This window comes from Zea mays, chromosome 1, assembly GCF_902167145.1.
Source record: "Zea mays cultivar B73 chromosome 1, Zm-B73-REFERENCE-NAM-5.0, whole genome shotgun sequence".
NCBI classification, from domain to species: domain Eukaryota; kingdom Viridiplantae; phylum Streptophyta; class Magnoliopsida; order Poales; family Poaceae; genus Zea; species Zea mays.
In genome coordinates this window covers 229,739,660-229,749,465 of record NC_050096.1, presented here as the reverse complement: position 1 = coordinate 229,749,465, position 9,806 = coordinate 229,739,660, and positions in this window count along the sequence as shown.

The following is a 9,806-nucleotide window of genomic DNA, read 5'->3' as shown; positions in this document are numbered from 1 at the left end:
ATTCTTCGTCGCCCTCCACATCCGGCTCCGATGTGGCGTCCGTCACTTCTAAGCGCCATGAGCGCAAGAAGTATAGTAAGATGCCACTTCGTTATCCCCGTATTTCTAAGCGCACTCCATTACTTTCCGTTCCATTAGGCAAGCCACCATGTTTTGATGGTGAAGATTATTGTATTTGGAGTGATAAAATGAGGCATCACCTAACCTCACTCCACGCAAGCATTTGGGACATTGTTGAGTTTGGAGCGCATGTACCTAATGTGGGGGATGAAGATTACGATTCGGACGAGGTTCACCAAATACGACACTTTAACTCCCAAGCAACTACTATACTCCTCACCTCTTTATATCGAGAGGAGTATAATAAGGTGCAAGTGTTAAAGAGCGCCAAAGAAATTTGGGACGTCCTAAAGTCCGCACACGAAGGAGATGAGGTGACCAAGATCACCAAGCGGGAGACGATTGAGGGGGAGCTCGGTCGATTCATCCTCAATCAAGGAGAGGAGCCACAAGCAATGTACAACCGGCTCAAGACCTTGGTCAATCAAGTGCGCAACCTCGGGAGCACAAAATGGGATGACCATGAGATGGTCAAGGTTATTCTAAGATCCCTTGTTTTTCGTAATCCTACTCAAGTACAATTAATTCGTGGGGATCCTAGATACAAATTAATGTCTCCCGAGGAAGTGATAGGAAAGTTTGTGAGCTTTGAACTAATGATCAAAGGCTCCAAACACATCGTCGACTTGGAGCAAGGCGGTACCTCCACACCCGAGGTGCAACCCGTCGCATTCAAAGCGACGGAAGAGAAGAAAGAAGTCTACATCAAGTAGGCTCCCCATCGATGCCTCCAAGCTCGAAAATGAGTAAATGACGCTTATCATCAAAAGCTTTTGCCAAATCCTCAAGCAAAGGAGGAGAGAAGGACTACAAACCCCGCTCCAAAAGAATGTGCTACAAATGTGGTAAGCCCGGTCATTTTATTGCTAAGGCTTGGTTTGGGTACTCTAGGAATGAGACGGATTGAAGTGGATTGAGATGTGTTGGGGGAGTTTTTGATCTATTGGGGATTTAAACACTCTTCAATCCCTCCAAACCACTTCAATCCAAGAGTACCCAAACTAGGCCTAAATGTCTTATGTCTAGTGATAGTGATAGGGGCGACGACAAGAAGGGGAAGAAGAGAGAAAAGATGAAGTACTACAAAAAGAAGGGCGGCGATGCCCACGTGTGTCGAGAATGGGACTCCGACGAGAGCTCCACCGACTCCTCCTCCGACGAGGATGCCGCCACCATCGCCGTCAACAAAGACCTTCTCTTCCCCAACGTCGGCCACAAGTGCTTCATGGCAAAGGACAGCAAAAAGAAGAAGGTACAATCTAGAACCACCCCCAAGTATACTGCATCTAGTGATGAGGGTAGTTCTAGTGATGATGAAGATGATTTGCTTGCTCTTTTTGCCAACCTTAACATGCAATAAAAGGAAAATTTGAATGAATTGATAGGAGCTATTCTTGAGAAGGATGAGCTCTTGGACAACCAAGAAGAATTCCTTATTAAAGAAAACAAAAAGCATGTTAAAATAAAAAAATGCTTATGCCCAGGAAGTAGAAAAATGTGAAAACTTGACTAAGGAGCTTAGCATTTGCCATGACTCAATTACCAATCTTAGAAATGAAAATGCTAGTTTAAATGCTAAGATTGATAAATTGAATGAATCAATTTCTAGCCTTAGAACTGAAAATGCTAGTTTAATTTCCAAGGCTAAAGAATTAAATGTTTGCATTGATTCTATTTCCTGTCTTAGAAATGAGAATGCCATATTACATGCTAAGATAGATGAATTAAATGTTTGCAAACCCTCTACATCTATTGTTGATCATATTACTATTTGTACTAGATGTAGAGATGTTAATGTAGAAGCTATTCATGGTCACCTTGCTTTAATTAAACAACAAAATGATCATATAGCTCAATTAACTACTAAAATTAATGAGCATGAAATTGAAAATGAAAATTTTAAATTTGCTAGAAGCATGCTCTATAGTGGGAGACGCCCTGGCATTAAGGATGGCATTGTTTTCCAACAGGGAAGCAATGTCAAGCTTAATGCCCCCAAAAGATTGTCTAATTTTGTTAAGGGCAAGGCTCCCATGGTTCAGGATAATGAGGGTTTTATTTTATATCCTGCTAATTATCCTGAGCATAAAATTAGGAGAATTCATGCTAAGAAATCTCATTCTGTTTCTCACCATGCTTTTATTTATAAGAATGAGGCTTCTAGTTCTAGGCAATCAACCCATGTTAAATTGCCTAAAAAGAAAACTCCTATTGCATCAAATGAGCCTAACATTTCATTTAAGACTTTTGATGCATCTTATGTTTTAACTAACAAATCAGGCAAATAGTTGCCAAATATGTTGGGGGCAAACACAAGGGGCCAAAGACTTGTGTTTAGGTACCCAAGGTGCTTGTTTCTAATATGAAAGGACCCAAGACCGTTTGGGTACCTACTAAGAACAAGGCCTAAATTGTTTTGCATGTTTATGCATCCGGGGGCTCAAGTTGGATAATTGATAGCGGATGCACAAACCACATGATAGGGGAGAAAAGAATGTTCTCCTCCTACGAGAAAAACGAAGATCCCCAAAGAGCTATCACATTCGAGGATAGAAATCAAGGTTTGGTCAAAGGACTTGGTAAAATTGCTATATCACCTGACCATTCTATTTCCAATGTTTTTCTTGTAGATTCTTTAGATTACAATTTGCTTTCTGTATCTCAATTATGCAAAATGGGCTACAACTGTCTATTTACAAATGTAGGTGTTACTGTCTTTAGAAGAAGTGATGATTTAGTAGCATTTAAGGGAGTATTAGAGGGTCAGCTATACTTAGTTGATTTTAACAAAGATGAACTCGATACTTGCTTAATTGCTAAGACTAACATGGGTTGTCTCTGGCATCGCCGACTAGCCCGTGTTAGAATGACGAATCTTCACAAGCTTCTAAAGGGAGAACACATTTTGGGACTAACAGATGTTCATTTTGAGAAAGACAGGGTTTGTAGCGCATGTCAAGCAGGGAAGCAAGTTGGCACCAATCATCCACACAAGAACTTAAGCATCGACGGGAGAAAGTATTGTCTAGTAATTGTGGATGACTATTCTCGCTTCACTTAGGTATTCTTTTTGCAGAAAAATCACAAACCTTAGAGACTTTAAAGGGATTATTGAGACGGGCTCAAAATGAGTTCGGATTGAGAATCAAGAAGATAAGAAGCGATAATGGGACGGAGTTCAAGAACTCACAAATAGAAGGATTTCTTGAGGATGAGGGCATCAAGCATGAGTTCTCTTCTCCCTACACACCTCAACAAAATGGTGTAGTGGAGAGGAAGAATAGAACTCTACTAGACATGGCGAGGACCATGCTTGATGAGTACAAGACTCTGGACCGGTTTTGGGCTGAGGCGATTAACACTGCCTGCTACTCCATCAACCGACTCTACCTTCACCGAATCCTCAAGAAGACATCTTATGAACTCCTTACCGGTAAAAAGCCCAATGTTTTATATTTTAGAGTCTTTGGTAGCAAATGTTTTATTCTTATTAAAAGAAGCAGAAAATCTAAATTTGCTCCTAAGGATGTAGAAGGCTTTTTACTAGGTTATGACTCAAACACAAGGGCATATAGAGTCTTCAACAAATCCACTGGATTAGTTGAGGTTTCTTGTGACATTGTGTTTGATGAGATTAATGACTCCCAAGTGGAGCAAGTTGATCTTGATGAGCTAGATGATGAAGAGGCTCTATGTGTCGCGCTAAGGAACATGTCCATTGGGGATGTGTGTCCTAAGGGATCCGAAGAGCCCACACAAGCTCAAGATCAACCGTCATCCTCCATTCAAGCATCTCCACCAACTAAAGATGAGGATCAGGCTCAAGACAATGAAGATGAAGATCAAGAGGAGGACAAGGATCAAGGGGGAGATGAAGTTGATCAAGACAAGGGAGATGATCAAGAGATTCAGGGTCAAAGACCGCCAGACCCAAGAGTCCACCAAGCAATTCAAAGAGATCACCCCGTGAACTCCATTCTCGGTGACATTCATAAGGGGGTAATTACTAGATCTCGAGTTGCACATTTTTGTGAACATTACTCTTTTGTGTCCTCTATTGAGCCATACGGGGTGGAGGATGCACTAAGAGATTCGGATTGGGTGTTGGCTATGCAAGAGGAGCTCAACAACTTCACAAGGAATAAGGTATGGCATTTAGTTCCACGTCCTAACCAAAATGTTGTAGGTACCAAATGGGTATTCCGCAACAAGCAAGATGAGCATGGTGTGGTGACAAGGAACAAAGCCCGACTTGTGGCCAAAGGATATTCACAAGTCAAAGGTTTGAACTTTGGTGAAACTTATGCACCCGTAGCTAGGCTTGAGTCAATTCGTATATTACTTGCCTATGCTACTTACCATGGCTTTAAGCTTTATCAAATGGATGCGAAAAGTGTCTTCCTCAATGGACCAATCAAGGAAGAGGTCTATGTTGAGCAACCTCCCGGCTTTGAAGATAGTGAGTACGCTAACCATGTTTATAAACTCTCAAAGGCGCTTTATGGGCTCAAGCAAGCCCCAAGAGCATGGTATGAATGCCTGCGACATTTTCTTATCACTAATGGCTTTAAAGTCGGAAAAGCCGATCCTACACTCTTTGCTAAAACCATAGCAAAAGATTTTGTTTGTATGCCAAATTTATGTTGATGATATAATATTTGGGTCTACTAAAAATATACTTGTGAAAAGTTTAGTAGGATCATGATACAAAAATTTGAGATGTCTATGATGGGTGAGTTGAAGTATTTCCTAGGATTTCAAGTCAAGCAACTCCAAGATGGCACCTTCATCAGCCAAACCAAGTACATTCAAGACATACTTAACAAGTTTGGAATGAAGGATGCCAAGCCCATCAAGACACCCGTGGGAACTAATGGGCATCTCGACCTCGACACGGGAGGTAAATCCGTAGATCAAAAGGTATACTGGTCGATGATAGGATCTTTACTCTATTTATGTGCATCTCGACCGAATATTATGCTTTTTGTATGCATGTGTGCAAGGTTCCAAGCTGACCCTAAGGAAGTTCACCTTAGGGTCGTGAAAAGAATCATGAGATATTTAGTTTACACTCCTAAGTTTGGACTTTGGTACCCCAAGGGATCCGCTTTTGATTTAATAAGATATTCCGATGCCGATTGGGCAGGGTGTAAAATTGATAGGAAGAGCACATCAGGGACTTGCCAGTTTCTAGGGAGATCCCTGGTGTCTTTGGCTTCAAATAAACAAAACGCAGTAGCTCATTCTACTGCCGAAGCCGAATACATTGCCGCAGGCCATTGCTGTGCGCAATTACTTTGGATGAGGCAAACCCTCAGTGACTATGGCTACAAATTGAGCAAAGTCCCTCTCCTATGTGACAATGAGAGTGCAATCCGCATGGCGGATAATCCCGTTGAACACAGCCGCACTAAGCACATAGACATTCGGTATCTGAAAGGGAATTAGGCTTACACCTAGTCCCTAATTAATTTTGGTGGTTGAATTGACCAACACAAAATTGGACTAACTAGTTTGCCCAAGTGTATAGATTATACAGGTGTAAAAGGTTCACACTCAGCCAATAAAAAGACCAAGTTTTGGATTCAACAAAGGAGCAAAGGGGCAACCGAAGGCACCCCTGGTCTGGCGCACCGGACTGTCCGGTGTGCCACCGGACATGTCCGGTGCACCAGGGGGACTCAGACTCAAACTCGCCACCTTCGGGAATTTCCAGAGGCGACTCGGCTATAATTCACCGGACTGTCCGGTGTACACCGGACATGTCCGGTGCTCCAAGGAAGGTCGGCCTCAGGAACTCGCCAGCCTCGGGTTTTCTCCCTCGCAGCTCCGCTATAATTCACCGGACTGTCCGGTGTGCACCGGACTGTCCGGTGCAACCTCGGAGCAACGGCTACTTCGCGCCAACGGCTACCTGCAACGGCATTTAATGCGCGCGCAGCGCGCGCAGGAGTCAGAATCGCCCATGCTGGCACACCGGACAGCAAACAGTACATGTCCGGTGTGCACCGGACACCCAGGTGGGCCCACAAGTCAGAAGCTCCAACGGTCAGAATCCAACGGCAGTGATGACGTGGCAGGGGGCACCGGACTGTCCGGTGCGCCATCGAACAGACAGCCTCCCAACGGCCACTTTTGGTGGTTGGGGCTATAAATACCCCAACCACCCCACCATTCATTGCATCCAAGTTTTCCACTTCTCAACCACTTACAAGAGCTAGGCATTCAATTCTAGACACACCCAAAGTGATCAAATCCTCTCCAATTCAACACAAAGCCCTAGTGACTAGTGAGAGTGATTTGCCGTGTTCATTTGAGCTCTTGCGCTTGGATTGCTTTCTCTCTTTCATTCTTTCTTGTGTTCAACACTCACTTGTAACCAAGGCAAGAGACACCAATTGTGTGGTGGTCCTTGCGGGGAGGTTTTGCTCCCGGTTGATTTGAGAAGAGAAAGCTCACTCGGTCGGAGGGACCGTTTGAGAGAGGGAAAGGGTTGAAAAAGACCCGGCCTTTTGTGGCCTCCTCAACGGGGAGTAGGTTTGAGAGAACCAAACCTCGGTAAAACAAATCCTCGTGTCTCACTTCATTATTTGCTTGCGATTTGTTTTCACGCCCTCTCTCGGACTCGATTATATTTCTAACGCTAACCCGGCTTGTAGTTGTGTTTATATTTGTAAATTTCAGTTTTGCCCTATTCACCCCCCCTCTAGGCGACTTTCAATTGGTATCAGAACCCGGTGCTTCATTAGAGCCTAACCGCTCGAAGTGATGTCGGGAGATCACGCCAAGAAGGAGATGGAGACCGGCGAAAAGCCCACTACAAGCCACGGGAGCACTTCATCGGAAGAGTCCCGCACCAAGAGGAAGGAGAAGAAGAAGAGCTCCTCCAACAAAGGGAAGGAGAAGAAATCTTCTTCGCACCACAAAGAGAAGAAGGAGAGATCTTCCTCCCACAAGCCGCATCGGAGGGGGGATAAGCACAAAAGGATGAGGAAAGTGGTCTACTACGAGACCGACACTTCATCAACTTCGACCTCCGACTCCGATGCGCCCTCCGTAACTTCTAAACGGCAAGAGCGTAAGAAGTTTAGTAAGATCCCCCTACATTACCCTCACATTTCTAAAAATGCACCTTTACTTTCCGTCCCATTTGGCAAACCACCAACTTTTGATGGTGAAGATTATGTTAGGTGGAGTGATTTAATGCGATTTCATCTAACCTCACTCCACAAAAGTATATGGGATGTTGTTGAGTTTGGTGCACAGGTACCATCCGTAGGGGATAAAGACTATGATGAGGATGAGGTGGCCCAAATCGAGCACTTCAACTCTCAAGCCACAACAATACTCCTCGCCTCCTTAAGTAGAGAGGAGTATAACAAAGTTCAAGGATTGAAGAGCGCCAAGGAGGTTTGGGATGTGCTCAAAACCGCGCACGAAGGAGATGAGCTCACAAAGATCACCAAGCGGGAGACGATCGAGGGGGAGCTCGGTCGATTCCGGCTTCGCAAAGGGGAAGAGCCACAACACATGTACAACCGGCTCAAGACCTTGGTGAACCAAGTGCGCAACCTCGGGAGCGTAAAATGGGACGACCATGAAATGGTTAAGGTTATTCTAAGATCTCTTATTTTCCTTAACCCCACTCAAGTTCAATTAATTCGTGGTAATCCTAGATACACTAAAATGACCCCCGAGGAAGTTATCGGGAATTTTGTAAGTTTTGAGTGCATGATCGAAGGCTCGAGGAAGATCAACGAGCTTGATGATTCCACCACATCCGAAGCTCAATCCGTCGCATTCAAGGCGACGGAGGAAAAGAAGGAGGAGGCTACACCAAGTCGACAACCAATAGACGCCTCCAAGCTCGACAATGAGGAAATGGCGCTCGTCATCAAGAGCTTCCGCCAAATCCTCAAGCAAAGGAGAGGGAAAGACTACAAGTCCCGCTCCAAGAAGGTTTGCTACAAATGTGGTAAGCCCGGTCACTTTATTGCTAAATGTCCATTATCAAGTGATAGTGACAGGGGCGACGACAAGAAGGGGAGAAGAAAGGAGAAGAAGAGGTACTACAAGAAGAAGGGCGGCGATGCCCATGTTTGTCGGGAGTGGGACTCCGACGAAAGCTCTAGCGACTCCTCCGACGACGAGGACGCCGCCAACATCGCCGTCACCAAGGGACTCCTCTTCCCCAACGTCGGCCACAAGTGCCTCATGGCAAAGGACGGCAAACGGAAGAAGGTTAAATCTAACTCCTCCACTAAATATGAGTCTTCTAGTGATGATAATAATAGTGATGAGGAGGATAATTTGCGTGTCCTCTTTGCCAATCTTAACATGGAGCAAAAAGAAAAATTAAATGAGTTGATTAGTGCTATTCATGAAAAGGATGACCTTTTGGACTCCCAAGAGGATTGTCTAATTAAAGAAAACAAGAAACATGTTAAGGTTAAAAAGGCTTATGCTCTAGAAGTAGAAAAATGTGAAAAATTATCTAGTGAGCTAAGCACTTGCCGTGAAATAATTGACAACCTTAGGAATGAAAATGCTAGTTTAAATGCTAAGGTTGATTCTCATGTTTGCATTGTTTCAACTTCCAATCCTAAAGATAATAATGATGATTTGCTTGCTAGGATTGAAGAATTGAATATTTCTCTTGCTAGCCTTAGAGTAGAAAATAAAAATTTAATTGCTAAGACTAAAGATTATGATGTTTGCAAAGTTACAGTTTCCGATCTTAGAGATAAAAATGATATTCTTCATGCTAAGATTGTTGAACTTAATTCTTGCAAACCCTCTACATATACTATTGAGCATGTGTCTATTTGTGATAGATGTAGAGATATTGATGTTAATGCTATTCATGATCACATGTCTTTAATTAAACAACAAAATGATCATATAGCAAAACTAGATGCTAAAATTGCCGAGCACAACTTAGAAAATGAGAAATTTAAATTTGCTCGTAGCATGCTTTATAATGGGAGACGCCCTGGCATTAAGGATGGCATTGGCTTCCAAAGGGGAGACAATGTCAAAATTAGTGCCCCTCCTAAAAGATTGTCAAATTTTGTTAAGGGCAAGGCTCCCATGCCTCAGGATAACGAGGGTTACATTTTATACCCTGCCGGTTATCCCGAGGACAAAATTAGGAAAATTCATTCTAGGAAGTCTCACTCTGGTCCTAATCATGCTTTTATGTATAAGGGTGAGACATCTAGCTCTAGGCAACCAACCCGTGCCAAGTTGCCTAGAAAGAAAACTCCTAATGCATCAAATGATCATACCATTTCATTTAAGACTTTTGATGCTTCTTATGTGCTTACTAACAAATCCGGCAAGGTAGTTTCCAAGTTTGTTGGGGGCAAACACAAGGGTTCCAGGACTTGTGTTTGGGTACCCAAAGTTCTTGTTTCTAATGCCAAAGGACCCAAAACCGTTTGGGTACCTAAAATCAAGAACTAAAATTGTTTTGCAGGTTTATGCATCCGGGGGCTCAAGCTGGATACTCGATAGCGGGTGCACAAACCACATGACAGGGGAGAAGAAGATGTTCTCCTCATATGAGAAAAACCAAGATCCCCAACGAGCAATCACATTCGGGGATGGAAATCAAGGTTTGGTCAAAGGATTGGGTAAAATTGCTATATCACCTGACCATACTATTTCCAATGTTTTTCTTGTTG